The 21006-nt window shown below is 35.9% G+C and overlaps 1 protein-coding gene across 2 annotated transcripts in view; it reads left to right on the top strand.

The window, feature by feature from the left end:
- The window catches only part of BMPR1B (bone morphogenetic protein receptor type 1B), a 387076-nt gene that overhangs the window by 227193 nt on the left and 138877 nt on the right, over positions 1 to 21006 (top strand). Inside the window, exon 2 of one of the 2 annotated variants that reach the window (XM_081812132.1) lies at positions 2736 to 2830. The gene's annotated coding sequence lies outside the window, so the exon portion shown is untranslated. Of the gene's footprint in view, positions 1 to 2378; positions 2831 to 21006 lie in introns of those variants that run through there. The other variant, XM_031028411.2, reaches the window with a different exon arrangement.

Here is a 21006-nt window from a genome sequence, read left to right as displayed (position 1 = left end):
TTTCTTTCACTTAGCATTTGAATGGATGGTTTTAATGGAATCATTGTCCAGATTTTCAACTTCCACGTAAACTCTTTATTAATATTGATCTGGCTAAGAGCAGTGCTTTATTCATAACAATCTTTCTCTTACTTTACAAAAGAAAGGCATACTTTCATCCATCCCAAATCCTACCATGGTACATTGCCGCACAGTTATAGAAAATTTAACAATTTAAAAATTTCAATTAATGCCTTAGATTTTTGTTGGAGAGAAGTATGATAGCATAAACAATGAAAGACTTAATTATAAAATATTTTGTGTAAAAATTCTATGAGGGAGTGAGATTGCAATAAAGGTCAAGAAAATAAAATAGTAATGTAGAATTTTCAGCTGTTAGAAGAAGAGTTTATTGGGGTACCTGGGTGACTCAGCTGGTTAAGCGTCTGACTCTTGATTTCAGCTCAGGTCATGATCTCATTGTGAGACTGAGCCCCATCTTGGGCTCTGCACTCAGTGGGAGGCTGCTTGAGATTCTCTCTCCCTCTGTGCCTCCCCCCCCCACCCCCTGCTCATGCTCTCACTCTCTCTCCAAAAAAAAGTTTAAAAAAGTTTATTATTTAAATAGATAATAGTTTTATTAAATTATTATGGATTTATAGTCCATTGAGTATTCTTATAAGTTTTACTTTAAAATGTCAGTACTTCAATAGGGTAGAAATTAAATTCTCTGCAGGTACTTATTTTACCACAGATGAAAAATTGTCAATGTTAACTTGCTAATGTGTGAGTAGTTCCCATAATTTAAGTCTTTTAACGGTCTGTAAGCAAAAATAGTTGAAGACTGCTAGCATGAGGTATAAAACCCATGTTTTTAAACCTGGTGTATAAAACCTTTCATCACTTTTATCCTTCTGGTCCTTTAAAAAAATTAACCATTTCCTGCTCCACATTGTGTACTCCAGCAAGAAAAACTACTTGAAGTTCTATACCATGTTTTTTCCTGCATTTTACTGTATCATTCTTTCCCATCTTTGCCTCACTGCCTCCCACCCTTGCTATGATGTACAGAAGTCTTGATTGAGGAATTCCCTGTGGACCCCACCCCCCCTTCATACTGGAGTCGACTCGATGCCTGCGCTGCAGTACTCCTTACCACTCTCTGCTAGTCTTCATCATCCCGCAAACATGGTTTTGTCATTAGCTTGTTTTTCTCTGATATTGGACTATAAGATTTCTAAGAGTAGAAACTATGGTTTATCTTTGCCTCCTCAGCAGTTAGCTGTATACCTCTCCTGGGAATAAGTTAATTTATTGGGCAAATATTAATTATTGAATGCAACAAAGATGGATTTCAGTTGTTAGAAAGTTAATTCTTGTGCATAACTTTTTTTGGGAAGTCAAATTGTGAAAGGCTATTTTTGCTTTATGCTAGTTAATTTTCTGGCTGTAATATTTGCTCTTACTCTGGTAAGGTTTTCAATAAAATTTCACATGAAGATAGGATTTTGAACATAAAAATGAGTTTAATGCTCACTCTTGTAATAGAAGGAGCACAGATTGTGAGCAGTAAGGCAGACTCTAGGTTTGGCTCTGCTGCAAACTTGCCATGTAACCATGGATAAGTTAACCAGCCTGGGGGGTCGGTTTTCTTATCTGTAAAATGATAAGTGACCACATTATTTCTAAGGTTTTCTTTACTCCTGATTTACTTTCAAGAGACAAACTTTCAGTAAAGCAAACATATAATTATTCTAGGGAAGAAGAATAGAAAATACGGACTTGATTTATTTTCTAGTCATTCGTACTATGGACATTATGTGTGGTATATATAGATAATGCTGATCTTGTACATATCACCTGCAAACTATATAGCATCATGGCTTAGATATTATCCTTAAACTAAAAAAATAAACTAAAATAATTCAAATTGTCATGATTGAAAATTTAGAATTAGTTAATATAATATGTTGAGTCATATAATTTTCAGATTATATTTTAGCCTCTTTCAACAAATACATGATTTGATCTGATTAATATACTTTTCAGTGCATTTCTGTCATTCTGGAGATGAACTTACATGTGTTGCAACGTTTCTTTGCGACCAATTACTCAGTTACTACAGCCTGACTCAAAGAGAAGCAAAATTAAAAAGCAGTTATAAAAATGCTTGCCTCTGTGTTTGGGCCATTCATAATACATAGTAATTCACTTTTACAAAGCTTGATTGAATGATATTTAGGTCTAACCTTTATAAAGGGCTTGAGGTAATGTTGTTTGGCTGAAACAAAAGCAAATACTTCCTTTCTTGTCTTTCACTTCACCCAGCCCCCCCACCCCCTTTTCTTCACCTGCTTGAGAAAAGCTATTTCTTCAGACAAACCTCATAATTGCCCTTCTGTGCCTGACTTGGGCCTCAGGAAAAGCCCATAGCATCTGTAAAGCTGGCAGCAAAATGGTATTTCCAGGCAGGCACAGGGCTGCTCGGTAGTGAGCCAATCTACAGCTTTGTCTGAGCAGCTGAGAACTTTGCCGGAGTATTACCACGGTGTTCAGTAACACAGACCTGTGCCATGAGCAGCTAAAGCACTGAGCAAGTGTCAGGGCCAATATTTATAGACCACTACGTAGCTGCCTTGCAGAGAGAGAGAAAACGGGAGAGAAACACGTACACAGAGGGCAAGGAAAGACAAACTACAGTGGGGAGAACAGTGGTTTTCAATATTTTTGCTTAAAAAATTCTTTTTCACTGTCAGGTTCAAACTTCTGCTGAATCATCATCATTCACCGCTGAGCTATGACAAGAGAGGAAACAAAAAGTTAAACGAGCCAGCCTGCCATAAGTGAGAAGGTAAGGAATGAGCCAGTTCAGTCTCGCTTTTCCTCGTAAACTCCCTGTCCCTGTTGGCTGCTTTGCATCAGTGAGCAAAGTTCTGTGTGGCATGTTAAAGCTAGCAAGGAGGGGCTGCTTGATGTTTAAGAATGTTCTTGGTGGCCATGTAGTGCTGTGTACTGCTCTCGAGAATGCTGTGTCCATTCAGGATACACTGAAATACGGGGTTAGGGGGGTGGGGGGGTGGGAAAGGTGCTCTACCACTGACTTCATGTTGTGTCCCATCAGCAAGTTTCTGTTTCTTCATTCCGTCAAACTTGAAGTCTTCCGATGGGTAATTTCCTGTTTGCTTTCATATCAGGATTAAAGCAGGACCATATTACTGAGTTTACAGTCATGAGTGGTCCAGAATTGGAATAGGAGAAAAGTTCAGATGAACGTGTGAAGACGTAGTAGGCTTGTCAGTGTAGATGCTGTGAATGTGAGCGACGTGGGTTCTTTTTAAAAGCAAGCCCGCCTGGGTGGCTCAGTCGTTAAGCGTCTGCCTTTGGCTCAGGTCATGATCCCAGGGTCCTGGGATCGAGCCCCGCATCGGGCTCCCTGCTCAGCGGGGATCCTGCTTCTCCGTCTTGCTCTGCCTCTCCCATACGCTTGTTCTCTCTCTCAATAAAAAATCTTAAAAAAAATAAAAAAATAAAAAAATAAAAGCAAGCCCACGTCCCTTTGACAGTGCATGAAAGTGAATCAAGGACTAGCTTTGGGAACAGAGAGAACAGGGCGTGGTGAGAAGTGAGAACAGTCTTCGGAGTCCAAGATGCAAATCAAGTGTCGGGGAGAGTTGATCTGTCCAAGCGACATGCTAGTTGGTTCTTTACAAAAAGTGATTCCCTACTAAAGTCATTAAATGAACATGTCTTGCTGCACGCTGGTAGTTTGTTTTCCTTTCATCACATTTAGCACGTTGATACGTTTTTCTGCGTGTTCACCATGCTGTGGGATGTTCATTTGTCATTGTTTTGTATATCCCAGGTTAACATCAAAAGCAGTGGTGCTGAAGAGGACAGAAAGAGATTGTTTTCCATTATTTTCTGATTTAGAACACCCACACAATTTATAAACTACTATGGTTTATGTCTACTACACATGGCACGGAAAGTAAATAACGTTGCTTTGCTGGAAGTACGGCATTAACTAGGTGACACTTACCTACTGACACAGTGAAAGCTTCCCCTGTTGTTAGTTTTTAAATTGTAGCACTATAAGCGTTAGCATGATATTTAACATTTTTAGGTTGGGTTACAGATGCTGATTATAGTTCCAAAGGGTTTTCTGTGTCACATGTTTAAGTTAAAAACAATGATAATACTAAATTTTCTTGCAGAGCTTAAAGAGTAGGACAAAAGAGATACAAGGAAAAGCTAATGCTCTGGCACAGATTTTGTGTTAGGGGTAGTATTCAGGAACCATCTCATCTAAAATAGAATAAACCACATCCAAAACAGCAGGTGGAATAGTTCTAAATGTAAAGTAAATATCTTAAGATGAGGCCAATCATTATAGAATATCACTTTTTATTGAATCTCATATAATTTCCCAAATAATGCAAAGTGTTTCAAAATCAGTTCTATTAATTCAGGAATGCTTTAAAGGCAATCTCACATCTAATAAACTGTATTTTAACATTCATTTAATGCTTGTTTTAGCCTCTGAATCAAGCTTTTTCTTTGTCCTTTTCAAGTTCTGCTTACCAGTTTCTTAATGGGTTTGATTTGGATTTTGGACAACAATATGTTTATTTTGAAAATGCAACTGTGATTGATCTAGAATGGGCATTTCTCAATTAAATTTTTCTTTGCTACTGCCTTTGGGTAATTATAATCAAGATTACAATTTCAGTTCTTTACTCAGTGTCTTTTATTTTTCACTTTATATGTTGCATATGTACATGATAATTACTTTCTTACACTTTTTTTTACTGATTTTATTTTTATTCCTTTTGGTATCTTGTTTCTGAAATACCCTGTGGAAACTTTGGGCAGAAAGCAGGCCAAATAAAGTTAGCACAATAAAAAGAAACTAAAGAAAGTTGTCTCTTTAAACAAGAAAGCAAAGCGAAAATTGTGACATTGGTTGACAATGTCTAAAATGGAATGTATTTTGGTTGAAGGCTGGTTGAGCATTTTAAGACTTGAGATACCTTCTCAACATTATTTTTGGCTTTAATATCAATCCTGATGGTGGTTATTTATCATATTTATAAACAGCTTTTATATATGTGTTTTATATATAGGCATATTATAAAGAAAGAACATAAGACCTTTTGTATCATGTATTAACTGTCTATTGAAGTAAGATGAATGAATTTAGCTTGAAATACTAATATTCACCTTGTATACTATCAGTCCCTTTGCTACATGACCCTTAGAAGGATCAGTCTCCCACCCCACTGAACACTTTGCTTTCCTGCTACAGCTCTCTCATTCCTGGCTCTCTGTTGCTCATAGATAAAGGTCAGTCTTCTTGGCACAGTGAGTTTCTTGTGACTGAGCTGCTGCTTTGGTTCTGTATTGGTCTTCTGCTATCCTTCTGGGTTGTTTTCCATACCACTCTTGCTTACCCATGAGAGTATTTCCCCTCACTCTGTTTCTTGCTCCAGCAATATTGAACATCTTGTATTTCTCAAAACAATCTGTACTGTTTTAGTCCTTTCTGGAGTTGTTTATGTTGTTTCTATCTTGAAAATCTTCTTTTTGATCTTTGCCTTTCAACCTCAGTGAAGGCATCCCTTTCAGGCACCCTGCTGGTCCACTGTCAGCTTCTTTGGTTTGGCCTCCAGTATAGACCTCTGTCCGGGCACTTTGCAAAGTCTTATATAATGTTTTGTGCTTCTTTATCCACATGAAGCTGTAAGCTACTTGTTGCCAGGTTTTAAATTTATTCTTTGATGTTCCTCCAAGACCTAGCGGTCAATAGATACTCAAGAACTTGAACTAGAGAAAAACTTTATTATATTTATTTGAAACTCACTTTTCTTTATAGACTTTTTATTTTAATATATTCCACAACTTTGATTAATTGCATTGAAGGAAAGCCCCTCAAGTAAATGGTAAAGGTGTTTGAAAGACTAGCAATGTTTTAAAAAGTTATTTTGTTTCTCTTACTACCACCAATCACGGTAGTGTGTATGGGTGTTTATCCATGCAAGTAGATATCTATTGAACCCCTAAAGTTATATTTGAATACTAAAGTTCAAAATTATATTGGTTAGCATGTACAAATTCAGGATATATAGCTCAAAAATGTTGTTTGATGAAATCTATCAACAAAATCAGCTAGTTGCTGCTCTCACATGGACTCCTATGACAAATTAAATGATGCCCTAGCAAACTGAAGACAGTGTTACAACATTCAAAAGGCCCAGAGAGAATATTTGGAGAGACTGGGTCCATCTTCCTGTATCCTAGAAAATTACAGAGTGGAATGGCTCCCAATGTGCCTGATGAAGTTATACTTCCAATGTTATCTTTTGTTATAGAGATAGTTAGTGATTTAAGGAAATAATAGAAAATCATGGCTTAAAAATTTTCAAACCTGAAGGGTGATATTCCATTTCAGTCAGAAGAATTTGCTCCTCAAAACAGAAATGTTGAAAGAAGAGGATGTCAGTGTTTAAAAAAGTAGTTGCGAAATAGTCGTCGTTTCTTTTACTTTTCGTACTTAACAAAAATAAAATTTATTTTGTCTTTGTGTTTTATTTCCCCACCATACATGGAATGCTTACTTTGTATATGAAATATTTTGTATATCAGAAACAAGTATAAAGCTTTATGCACAACTTAGAGTAATTCACAACTTTTCTTATTTTGATTTTTACTTCTTAGTATATGCAACTAGCAGTTTCCACTACTGTGGAAATCTTATAAGCCTCTTTCACACCTCGAATATGACTCTTTTGTTTGTTTAACCTTGAATTGTATCTGTCTTAGGAATGAAAATAAGATTGATATTTTCATAAGAACATTTGGAAGACTTTTAATTGTTTGAAATGGACCATAATTCAATCTGGAATTTCTCTTCAGATATATTTTGCCCACATACCTATCCTGTAGTTAAATAGTTATGGGAGAAGGTGTCTCAGGGGTTATGATTATGAATTATATGTCTCACTGGTATATCAAATAATCTTAATATTATAAAACTGAAAGAGAGTGTGTGTGTGTGTGTGTGTTGTTTTTCTGGTCGTGGACACAGAAATGTACTTAGTTCCCATTAGCCAGTGATGGGAGAAACCCAAGCTTGCCTCAATATTAAAAGATTATGGCAGGGCACCTGGGTGGCTCAGTTGGTTAAGCAACTGCCTTCGGCTCAGGTCATGATCCTGGAGTCCCAGGATGGAGTCCCGCATCGGGCTCCCTGCTCAGCAGGGAGTCTGCTTCTCCCTCTGACCCTCCCCTCTCTCATGCTCTCTCTCTCTCATTCTCTCTCTCATATAAATAAATAAAATCTTAAAAAAAAAAAAAGATTATGGCAAAACAAGCAAATAGAAGCAAAAAATACCCCACCCCATCAAAGAGATCGAACAAGTTTGTGGTTGGAGTGAGGCATAAAGGATTTTGCCAGTATACTAAAGTCTTATTTTATTATTATTAGCAGCTTACCTTTCCAGTCAGTTTTTCTTTAGCTATGCATGGCATAGAATTCATAGAACAGGAGAGCAGAAGAATAAATTAATCATGGAAGTTGAACCTTAAAGCTCTTCTACTTTACCTATTTCATTTTATAGATATGGGTGACTGTGGTACAATGAGTAACCACATTTTTAACTTGTCAAACATCAGCTTTTAAAGTGGCTAGTTGAGATTTTGATTAAAAAGAGAAAAAAGAAATGTGCAATTATAAGGCCAGTATTTTATCACTGTGGCTCTTCCAGTCTGCTTGTAATTGCTTTTTTTTTATTCTGTGTATTTCATCTAAAGCCTAAGTTGTCATATCTTTGTGTTTTGTATTGTATTAGACTCCTTTGCATTATTGCATAACTCCTGAAAATTAAAGCTAATAATTTTTGGTGGGATATAGTACTTTCCCACTCATAACCATAGCTTATATATATGTGTGTATGTGTGTGTGTGTTTGTGTATTTTATTATTATTATTTTAAAGATCTTTATTTGTTTGAGAGAGAGATAGAGCATGAGCGGGGTGGAGGGGCAGAGGGGGAAGAAGGAGCAGACTACCAGTTGAGCAGGGAGCCTGACGCAGGACTCTACCCCAGGACCCTGGGATCATGACCTGAGCCGAAGGCAGGTGCGTAACTGACTGAGCCACCCAGGCGCCCTGTATTTTAAATGACGTATCTCTTTTCTAGCTTTCCTGATTTCCCCCATTGTCTTTGGTTGTACTACTAGATTTAAGCCCCATAACTATTCTCCTTTTCAGTACAACATGGCAGATAATCCTGAAGCAAAAGACAGAAATTGCAAAAACAAATTTTTATACTTTGACTATATCTAAATGATTCTAATAGGAAATATTAGAAATTTTGTTTTATAATTTGTTTTTAAGTTATTTGTTCTAAATTACAGTTGGAATAATCTTGATTAAAACAAAAGAACCAGGGGTGCCTGAGTGGCTCAGTCAGTTAAGTGTTGGACTCTTGATTTAGGCTCAGTTCCTGATCTCAGGGTCAGGAGACCCAGCCCTGCTTAAGATTCTCTTTCTCCCTCTCCCTTTGCCCCGCCCCCCAACAAACACAAACAAAACCAACAAACGAACCCCAAAAGAACCAGACATGATTTCCCACATTACATTTTTAAAAATAGAAACAATTAAAGGGGCAGGGTGGGGCAAACAAGCTGTTTTGTTCACCTCATCTTCCAGTAAGACTTTGCTTCTCTATTCCTGTCCCCTGCACTTCCAAAGAAATTGGGGTCTTTGGGCCCTTCCATTCTTATTAATATTAAGGTCTCTGGAAAAAATCACTTATGTACTTAAGGAAGAAAGAGTTCTTGAACAAATGGTTGAAGGTTGTTCCAATCCTCAGCCTATGATTTCTCTTTTCACCTCCTTCGTAGCAAAATGAAAGTTACCGTCTTTACCCACCTTCCCAATCTGAAAAAAGTCTGATTAACTCTTAGTGAACATTTTCCCATGGATTGATACTTTGTACTTCAAATATATATTATGTATCTTTTCAAACTCTTGCCTGCTAAGAGATTTATAGTTTTAAAATCTTTTCTAAAATGAAAAAGTGATATTTTAATTTTGTTTTTAATTACTAGTGAACTTGAATCTGAAGGAATTATGCATTATTAACATTTTATTCTTTATCATTGCTCTATTTGTATACTTATTCTTTTTTTCAGAGGCTGTATTTCTCTTACTGGTTCAGAAGAGTTCTTTTTTTTGAAAAAAGAATCAAAAGATCTTTATCCTTTAAAGTTCTATTAGTTCTGTTCTGTTCTCATAAGCTTTTGTTACTTTTTGATTTTCTTTTATATGTTTTGAAACATAAGCATGTATTGAAATCTTTTTATTAAATCTAGTCAATATTTTCTCCATCTCCTTTGAAACTTAGAAAACTCTTTTCTATCCAGAAATAGGAAAGATATTTTTCTAGATTTTATGGTTTAATATTTTTAACTATTAATGCTATGATACGCAAGGACTTTATTAAACAAGTACTTCAGTTTTTTTTGTTGAATCATTATTCCCCTTTCCCACTTTTTGTGAAGTCATCTTTATCTTATACTTTTGTGTACAAGTTTAAATCTTTGTATTACCTCTTAATTTATATTACATTTGAAATTTTATCTCTATGGAACAAAAGTTCATGTTTTAAAAAAATTTTTTATTTGAGTATAGTTGATGCACAATGTTACATGAGTTTCCAGTATATATAGTGATTCAGCTTCTCTGTGCTTTATGTTATACTCACCAGAAGTGTAGCTACCATCTGTCACCATACAACGCTATTACAATATCATTGACTATGTTCCTTACGCTGTGCCTTTTATCTTTTATTCCTGTGACGTATTCATTCCGTGACTTATTCATTCCGTAACAGGAAGCCTGTATCTTTCACTCCCCTTCACCCATTTTGCCCATCCCTCAACCCTCATTCCCTCTGGCAGCCACTGGTTTGTTCTCTATATTTTATAGGTCTAATTCTTTTTGTTTGCTTATTCATTTGTTTTTTAGATTCCACATATGAGTGAAATCATATGGTTTTGCCTTTCTCAGTGTGAGAAAGTATGCTAATTATTCACTTAACATAATAAATGCCCTCTAGGTCTATCCACAGCATCTTGTAAATGGCAAGATCTCATCTTTTTTTATTGCTGCATTATAACCGTGTGTGTGTGTGTGTGTGTGTGTGTACATACATACCACATCTTCCTTTAACATTTGTCTATCAATGAACACTTAGGTTGCTTCCATATCTTGGCTATTTTATTTATTTTAGATTTTTATTTTTATTTCAGTATAGTTAACATACAGTGTTATCTTAGTTTCAGGTGTAAAATATAGTGATTCAACAATTCTATACATTGCTAATTGCTTATCAAGATAAGGGTACTCTTTTTACTCTCTTTTTTTTTTTTGAGAGAAATAGAGCACAAGCGGGGGTAGTGGGGGGCAGAGGGAGAGAGAGAGAATCTTAAGCAGGCTTGATGTCCAGTGTGAAGCCCAATGCAGGGCTCAATCTCATGACCCTGAGATCATGACCTGAGCTGAAATCAAGAGTCAGATGCTTAACCGAATGAGCCACCCAGGAGCCCCAAGATAGGTGTACTCTTAATCCCCTTCACCTATTTCACCCATCTCCCAATCAACCTCTTCTCTGGTAATCATCAGTTTGTTCTCTATAGTTAAGTGTCTGGTTTTTTTTGGTTTGTCTCTCTTTTTCTTTTGTTCTTCTGTTTTGTTTCTTAAATTCAATATATGAGTGAAATCATATGGTATTTGTATTTCTCTGGCTTATTTTGCTTAGTGTTATACTCTATAGATCCATCCGTTTTGTTGCAAATGGTAAGATTTCATTCTTTTTTATGGCTGAGTAATACTCCGTTGTATGTATTAGTGTAATGTGTATGTGTGTGTATGTATACATACATACGTACATACACACACACACACTACCTCCTCTTTATCCATTCATTTATCAATGAACATTGGGCTGCTTTAAAAAATTAGCTATTGTAAATAATACTGCAATAAACATAGGGATGCATATATCTTTTTAAAGTAGTGTTTTTGTCTTCTTTGGATAAATACTCAATAATGAAATTACTGATCATATTGTTTTTAATTTCTGAGGCACCTCCATACAGTTTTCCATGGTGGCTGTACCAGTTTGCATTCCTGTGGGTTCCTTTTTCTCCACATCCTTGCCCACAGTGGTTATTTCTTGTCTTTTTTATTTTAGCTATTCTGACAGGTGGAAGGTAATGTCTCATTGTGGTTTTGATATGCATTTCCCTGATGATGAGTGCTATTGAGCATCTCTTCATGTGTTTCTGTTGGTCATCTGTATGTCTTCTTTGGAGAAATATCTCTTCATGTCTTCTGCCCATTTTTAATTGGATTATATGTGGTTTTTTGGTGTTAATTTCTTTATATATTTTAAATACTAACCCTTTATATTTTGACTACTTTAAATAATGCTGCAGTAAACATACAGAAGCATATATCTTCACAAATTAGTCTTTCTGTTTTCTTTCAGTAAATATCTAGTATTAGAATTATTGGGGCATATGGTATTTTTATTTTTAATTTTCTGAGGAACCTCCATACTGTTTTCCATGGTGCCTGCACCAATTTACATCCCCACCAACATTGCATGAGGATTCCTTTTGTTAAATGTGATTGGAACATGTTAGAATGTTGTTGGATTTAAGTTGCACACCTCCTGAAATTATTGTAGACAAGAGGCTTTGAGTATATTACTTATATTAAAGCAGACCTAATAAGAATATGATTCTGTGTGAGAAATTATGCATTAATAATAGTTACCACTTTTTATCAAGGGTTTCTAGATATATTTCTGGCATTCTACCAAGAAATTTAACTAATATAATTTCATTTAATCCTTTTAACATACCTGTGAATGACTTATTCTGATTTCCCTTTTTAGGATAAAGAAACTGAGACCCCAAAATGTAAAGTAGCTTGATTAACCTTACCTAGCTAATAAGTGATAGGGTCATGATTTAAAATTAGCTCTGGCCAAAGTCCATCTTTTAAGAAAGCATTGTCAATTAGAGAAATTATGCTTTTTGCCATAAGTGGTAATAGATGTGAGTCTATAAGGGTCAGATACTAGGAACCTTCCCAACTTGCATCCACTTGTGGAAAAATGAGCTCAGGAACAATGATTTTCAAAATATAGAGACAAGTCAATAAAATCAATGATATGAGGAGCCTTTTATTATTTGGAATTAGCATTGAAGATACCAAAATCGTAGGGTGGACAAAAATAATCCTATATTTTTATTTTTTATTATTTTTTAATTTTTATTATTTTTTATTATTATGTTAATCACCATACATTACATCATTAGTTTTTTTTTTTTTAAGATTTTATTTATTTGAGCGAGAGAGACACAGCAAGAGAGGGAACACAAGCAGGGCGAGCGGGAGAGGGAGAAGCAGGCTTCCTTCCCAGAGCAGGGAGCCCTATGCGGGGCTCGATCCCAGGACCCTGGGACCATGACCTGAGCTGAAGGCAGACACTTAACGACTGAGCCACCCAGGCGCCCCACATCATTAGTTTTTGATGTAGTTTTCCATGATTCATTGTTTGCATATAACACATCATCAAGATGAAAAGCTTTTGCACAGCAAAAGAAACAGTCAACAAAACCAAAAGACAACCGACAGAATGGGAGAAGATTTTGCAAATGACATACCAGATAAAGGGCTAGTATCCAAAATCTATAAAGAACTTCTTAAACTCAACACCCAAAGAACAAATGATCCAATCAAGAAATGGGCAGAAGATACGAATCCTCTATTTTTATATCAGTTCAGAAACAGCTAAAAAAGTCTTTTAACGTCTTCAAATTTTAGTGCTTCTATTGTTGTTATCATTTTCTCCCATTGCAAGCCAATTTATACTTCAGCTCTCCCTCCTATGCATAAGACACAGCACCATTCCCTCCCTCACATACCTGCTCGTGACCTTAGCAGGAAAACTGACAAGGACCTGCCAGTTCAGCAGGAAGTGACTGTTCCATGTGGGTTCTTGTTTCTTAAACTGTAAGTTTCATTCAGGGGAGAAATGAGCCTACTGAACTGGTATCTTTTGCTATCATCTCTATTTTAAGTTACTCGGTTAGGAGACCCACAGATGTTGCTGTGGTATAAAACTTTTGTATTTAAAACAGGAAAAGAAATTCTAGATATTTTGACATCATTAGAACTTAGTACTTGTACCCTAAATGGTTACCTGAAATGATGTAAAAGAGGATAGCTTAATTTGCTATGGATGGACATGCCTCATAAATACAGTTTGTGTTTGAATATGTATGTGTGTGTCAATCCAAATATAAAAATTTGTACCAAGACATCATTTATTTACAATCTGAATTGTTTGTTATACATTTGGCCGCCATGAAGTAACTTGTTTTGCTTTCCTCTTTAAGTCAAGGCAAACAATTTTGCCTAAAGATAATATAGGATTTTTTTCTTGCCTTGGGTCACTCTGCCCTTTGTTGATGCATTGGTATGACTGTGACGGTAAGATTTACACTAAAGTCCACTGGGGTTTTGTTTTATAGCCCTGCCTGGGAACACTTGAAAATAAATTAACCTTTTAGTTAATAAGCAGATTGTTGTTGCATTATTGCTTGGAAAATTATGCATGAGTTAGTATCTGTATTAATGAATAGTCTTAAAAATTCTAAATAGGTCATTCATATTATTCCTCCTTTTTTCAGTCTTTTTTTTTTTTTTTTTAGTTTTCTGCTTTACTATAAAGATGATCAGAACTACACATGGTATAGCTGGAACATAATTCCATATATAATTTCATACATTAATTCCCCAGGAAAATATGTACTCTTTTTATATGTAAAATTGACTTCACTAAGAGTCACTCTTTTTCATTTCTTTCTACACCAATTTCAACTTCATTGGTAAATTAGTATATCATTATTCACAGTGGTAGTTTAGCTTACTAATGATGAAACTTATTTCTGTGTTTATTGTCAGAGGCTTGTTGGCAAATCGAACTCGACAATAATAGAGAAGGAAAGCATGGTGACCTAGGACGTTCTGTTCTACTGAAGTGATCTACAGCTCTTTGAATGTGTCAATTTTTGTTTGTTTATTTGTTTAAAATTAGCCAACATACAATGCATATAGTCTTGAGTTACTCATTAATGCTCTACATGTAATCTTTAAAAATTGTTATTGGTAGAAATAGACAATTATTTTAGAATGATTTTTTTTCTTGTATTGTTATAGTCTAAAGCAGACTGGTACAGCTCCCAAAGCACAATGTGAGCTTAAAATCTGCTGAAACTATATGTTCTTAAATAAGGGAGCTGGTTTTGTCATTTTGAAGCTGTTCTTTTAACTGTGTGGTCTCCCAGTAGAAAAGAAATGTGATATTTATACTAACATGATTTCAATTTCTTGAAAGTCCAAAGTGCGTTATGATTTGCTCAGAGGTTGAGAATCAATTTTTAAAATTTTGGTTAGATTTTAATGAGATATTTTCTGTGATATATATGTTTCTGTTTATTAACTATGTATCATCAGTGGTATTAATTATTGCTTTTACAGACATAGAGCATATTTCAGATCAAACATTGGTTTACAAACCTCATAAGGCATGCAGAACACACAGATGGCCAATTGACTTTTGTGCTTTTATCCCATACTTACTGTAAGGTTGCTCATTGCTACATGTAGGCAGTTCAAAAAATAGGCTGACCTGGGAGGACCTGGTGGCCAGCACAGAATCACCATCCAGCCAGGAGTCAAGCAGTCTATCAGTCCCGTCTCTGTTTCCCTTCTTGTCCCTCCACCACAACACTTATTACCATCTTTCTGTTCTCTCTTCTTCTGCCTCCCCTTCCTGCATTTCCCGGTTATTTTTTTTAAATTTTATTTTATTATGTTAGTCACCACACATTACATCATTAGTTTTTGATGTAGTGTTCCATGATTTCCCGGTTATTTTTTTATCTTGTTCAGAAATGTCTGTTGCATCTCAGCCAGTTATATATCATACCAAGTTGTTACTGATTTGTTTTTAATTTCAACATTTTCTTTATCTGTGGTCTTCCATCTATCACTCAATTATATCAGGAAACTCCTTTGTGCAACTTGAAGAAAACCTTTCCAGTTTTAAGAGAAATTTTAATTGCTGGGAAGTAAGAGAAACTTGTATCATAAAATGTTAAAGTGCAGTTAGTATATTCCGAAATTTCTGTCAGGTCATTTATTCTCTCATACTTAATGGTAACTTGGTCAACATTGTGTGTTAGATATTTGTATATCTAATGAGATTGTATGACAATCTCATTTAACCTTTATAATAACTCTGTGAGATGGTTTTCTTTTTTTTTTAAAGATTTTATTTATTTATTTGAGAGAGAGAATGAGATAGAGAGAGCATGAGAGGGGGGAGGGTCAGAGGGAGAAGCAGACTCCCCGCTGAGCAGGGAGCCCGATGCGGGACTCGATCCTGGGATTCCAGGATCATGACCTGAGCTGAAGGCAGTCGCTTAACCAACCAACCACCCAGGCACCCGAGATGGTTTTCATTATTCATATTTTAAAGAGGAGGAAATGCAAATTCAGGGGATTAAACAATCATGCCTAAGATCACACAGCTTGGAAGGTAGATGTGTGATTGGAACCCAGCTCTTTCTGAGCCTGAAACCTTTACAGGATAGTGTATGACTTTCTTTTGATATAGATAATTTCAGTTTTCTACTCCTGCAAATTTCTAAAAGTTTGAGAAGTAGCACAGTAGTGAAAGCTGTCCCCAGTGTGACAACAGTCCAGACAGAGCCCCACAGCTCCATTTCCCATGAAGAAGACATGGCTCTGTTGATATTTACAAACCAAGAGTAAATCTTAATCTTAGTGTATTATTCTCATTTCATTCGCATTTTTCTTACTTTTGTAACTCGATCAAAGTTTTTTAATGCAAAGACATAACAAAACAAATACGTAGGAAAGTATGTTCTTCTAAATAAGTCCATGTGATGCTCTAAAATGTGTTTGCGGCAGCTTAAATCTTCATCTGCAGTCTATACACTCTTTGATTTCAGTTAGACTCTAATAGACTTTGTCATTAGTTATAAATCACACTGGGATGGCATGAAGTTTCAGATTACGCTCTTACAAAAACAGATTTTTTTTCATATTTTTTGGAGATGAGTTACTTGTAGATTAACTTCTTACCTTTGTCTTGTTCTGCCTTTCAGGAACTTTATTAGAAACTGTGTGAGGCAGGAAATGACATTTAAACAAATAAATTTTATTTTTAGTCTAGTTAAGTATCTTGTTTTTTTAAAGAAGATGTGGAAGAAGTGAAAACTGGATAAAATTGACCTCAGGAATTATCTGTTGATTTTTTTTTTTTTCCATGACTGTGTCCTAGCCCCATATTTGTAAGATATAATTTAAGGTTATTATAAATTTTAACTCCTGTTTGTAAAATGTTTTACATTTTAACAACATTTCCACACCCAGTATTTCTTTTGATCTTTTGCTCCCCCAAATGCTTTGAAGCAAGTATATACATTTTATGAATGGAGAGAATATAAGTTAGGGTGGGGTGAAGATCCCAAACCGAAAAGCCAAATATTTTAAACTTAACAAAGTAGTTATTAAATTTGTTTAGTTTATAGTATATGACAACATAAAGAAACAAATACATAGTTATGTGGTAACCCATCCCAGACACTAGCAGAAATAATGAATAGCAGGTGTAAGTCATTTAAGAAAAAAAAATTATGAGTGTTAATATCGAGAAAATGTTATGAATTTAATTTAGTTGTTTCTGAGATTGAGAAAAGAATTTAAGATGATTTTAGTGGCAGAACACCTGTAGTGAGCTTGTGGAATTATGTGGGAGTCTAGTGAGAACCACTGAATTATCACAAAAAAAAAATCTTAATCAGTATATAGTGTAATAGTAAAACTTCCCTAAAGGTTTTCATAAGCTGTGTTGGTATGTCAATAAAGAGTTTATAAGGAACACAGATCAGTTTAAATAAACTACTGAATGTTGTCTCACACTGTATGGGGTAAAGTAATGACAGCATGACTATGGAGAGTTATGTAAACTATGAAAAAGTCATAAAAATGTGAATGGAGTGCATTTATCAAATTGGTTTTCTTTTCCCAGCACTCTCTTTCTTTCATTTCTTCTCTCTCCCATCTCTCATGTAGTTATACACTCTAGGCATCAGCTTCTTAATGCATCTATCCTTGGCAGACACCACCAGCCTATGGATCTTTTCTCCTTTTGAGTCCCAGTGGGCCTTGAATCCACGCTGCCAACATAATTTGTGATAAGCTATCCATATGAAAAATTAAAAACTATTCCTACTCCCCTCATTCTATAAACAATAACAAATTCTGTGTGGAAGAAAGACTCAACTATGAAAAACAATACTTTAAAATATTTAGAAAAGAATATATTTATTATTTTAGGGTAAGAGAAATTTCTTCAACTAGGTATAAACAGAGTAAGTGATAAAGAAGATTAATAAATTCAACAACATTAAAATGAAAAGAAGTTGTCTTACTCAAAGGACGCTCTAAAAGCAAGAAAGGCTGAAAATTGGTTTAGTGTATAGAAAATATTAGAGATCCTATGAATTAAAAAGAGAAGTAAAATCAGCCAGTATAAACATGAGCAGGAATTAAAAAGAAAATCCATATAGTCAATAAACATGAAAACTTGCTGAGCCTCATTGATAATTAGAGAAATGTAAATTAAAACTAGAGCAATATGCTATTTTATATTCACTGTGTTGTTAAAAATATAAAAGTCTGAAGTATACCAAATGTTGGTGTGGATATGAAGCAACAGGAACTCTCATAGACTGTTAATAGAATGTAAATTGGTACAATAAATTTTAACTTGCAGTTAAACCAAGTATATTCTTTAGCTCAGCAGTTCTACCCCTAGAAGTATATTCTATAGAAAGTCTTGCTTGTATGCTTCAGGAAGTAGGTACAAGATTTTGTATTGTAGCCTTGTACATAATAGCAAAGCAAACAGCATAATAGCAAAAACATAAAAAACAAATCTGGAAACAAAGGAACAGGGTGCAGAATGGATAATTTAGGGAATATTTGTATACAGTGGAATTACCATATATTATGAAAGTGAATGCATCTCAGCTACCTGTATGAATCCCTGAATTATAATGTTGAATGAAAAAAGCAAGTCACAAAAAAAACACAATGAACACGATTCCAGTCATGCAAACTTCAATTAGAGGCAAAACTAATATGTTTTTGTGGAATCATTATTTATGTGATCAAACTATAAGGAAAACCAAGGAGAAAGATTAAAACAAAATTGAGGATACTGATTTTGTCTAGTAGGAGGGAAGGAGTTGGGTTCAGGGAAGAACCCAGAGAGCCTGGGTGATGTATAAGTGAATGATCATTAAAAATATTAAAAGTGGCATTATTAACAACTATGTGTATTATTATTTTTCATTCCATATGCTATACCTTCTGTCCCTGTGACTTATTCATTCTATAAGTGGGACCCCATATCTCTCATTCCCCTTCACCTATTTGCCCATCCCCCTTCTCTCCTTCCGTCTGGCAACTGTCAGTTCTCTGTGTTTATGGGTCTGTTTCTGCTGTTTGTTTTGTTTTTTTAGATTTACACGTATAAGTGAAATCATATGGTATTTGTCTTTCTCTGACTTACCTTACTTAAAATAGTACCTTCTAGGTCCATCCATATTGTTGGGAATGGCAAGTTCTCTTTCTCTTTTATGGCTGAGTAATATTCCATTGTGTGTATATATACATACATATATGTATATATACACACCACATCTTCATTCATCTATCTATAGATACTTGGATTGCTTTCATATCTTGGTTATTGTAAATAATACTGTAATAAGCATAGGAGTGCATGTATCTTTTCAAATTAGTGCTTTCATTTTCTTTGGGTAAATATCCAGTAGTGGAATTACTGGATCGTATGGTAGTTTGGTTTTTAGTTTTTTTTGAGGAATCTCCATACTGTTTTCCACAGTGGCTGCACCAGTTTGTATTCCCACCAACAGTGCACATGGGTTTCCTTTTCTCCACATCTTTGCCAACACTGGTTATTTCTTGTCTTTCTGATTTTAGCCATTCTGACAGGTGGAAGGTAATATCTCATTGTGGTTTTGATTTATATTTCCCTGATGAGTAGTGATATTGAGCATCTTTTCATGTGTCTTTTGGCCATCTGCATGTCCTCTTTGGAAAAATGTCTATTCAGGTCCTCTGTCCAATTTTTAATCAGATTGTTTGGGGTATGTATGTTATATATGTATGTATGTGTGTGTTGAGTTGTACAAGTTCTTTGTATATTTTTGATATTAATGATTAATTATTAATATCTTCCCCCATTCAGTGGGTTGCCTTTTTGTTTTATTGATGGTTTCCTTCACTGTGCAGAAGCTTTGTATTTTGGTATAGTCCCCGTGGTTTATTTTTGCTTTTGTCTCCCTTGCCTGAGGAGAGATATCAGTGACAGGACTTTGAATCCCCCTCTCGGGTTTCTTTCTTCCTATAGTATTACTGGAATTCCTCAGAGGCTCCTACATTTGTTTACACACAGAACAGGCTGCCTCTGTGAGTCAACACTCTGGCCTCCTCTGTGGCCGCCTTTTCTCAAGGGAGGCTGCCATTGTCCAGCACACAGCCATCTTCAGGGCCCTCCCACTCCTGGCTGACGCAGGCTTCTTCAGCTGGGAGGTGTTGCTGCTTCGAATCATTGCTGTTGATCACTGCGCTCTGGATGTTTTTGCCACCACTGTTGATAAAGGTGATCTGTCCCTGAGCACAGGTATTTCTTCCTCTCCAGCCTGTTGGCTTGTTCTAGACCCACCAGTCCTCTTTAATGCTTGCACCCTGACCCCGTACTATACTTGTCAGCAAATTGAGAAGAGGAGTAGCTGCTTTCCTGCCCTTAGTTGTTAATTGCTTTTGTTCTCAGGACCTATAGCGTATTTGCTTGGGCCCTGAGGTGTCACATGTCTTAAGGAATCATGTTTTCTGGTTTACCTCTATTCCCGTGGTGCACACAGGCCACTCGGGTGGGTAGCTTCCTAAGGGTTGCATTCACATGTGTCAAGTTATAACCAGAAGCATTATTCTCCTCTGAATCTTTGGTCTTATTGCCAAGTCTAACTCGCCACCTCATTCTTTTCCCTACCAATAAGTTCTCTTTCAAAGGTCCTGACAATTTGCTTTTAGAAATTCTGCAGTTCTGCTGTAGCTTCAGCCCTGAGATCAACTGATCAATCAGTCTATCATTCTCAGTCTCTTCCTTTCCCCACCCGCCTTCTCTTCCTCATACGCATATATCCTACAACTCTAGATTCATAGACATTCAGACAGGCTTACATACAACAGGACTCTTACTGTGGACCGGGTTTGCATTATTTCTGAGGTGGTTCCTCCGGCCCCAGATAAATCTGTGGTTTACTATATAGCTGGAGAGAATTGGTGGCCCGAACACATGTGTAGCCACGTGTATCAGCATCCAAATTCCGAACCAAGCCTGGATCGTATTAAACAAGGACAGTAAGTACAGAAAGCAACAGCAAGGCTAAGTACAGTGTATACATTATTGCATTTAAATTTCATTAAAATCTATGAGGTAGGTTTTATCTCTACTGTATGGGTGATGAAATGGAGACTCAGATTAAGTAACCAAAATACACGCAGATGGTAAAAGGTGGAGTTCTGCTGCAAAATAGGGCTACCCAGTTTGAAAGCCTGTGCTCTTTTTTTTTTTTTTAAAGATTTTATTTATTTATTTGACAGAGAGAGACACAGCGAGAGAGGGAACACAAGCAGGGGGAGTGGGAGAGGGAGAAGCAGGCTCCCCGCCGAGCAGGGAGCCCGATGCGGGACTCGATCCCAGGACCCTGGGATCATGACCTGAGCTGAAGGCAGTCGCTTAACCAACTGAGCCACCCAGGC

Source organism: Leptonychotes weddellii, chromosome 2, assembly GCF_054177405.1.
Source record: "Leptonychotes weddellii isolate Sample4059 chromosome 2, ASM5417740v2, whole genome shotgun sequence".
NCBI lineage: Eukaryota > Metazoa > Chordata > Mammalia > Carnivora > Phocidae > Leptonychotes > Leptonychotes weddellii.
This window is presented reverse-complemented; position numbering and strand designations above follow the sequence as displayed.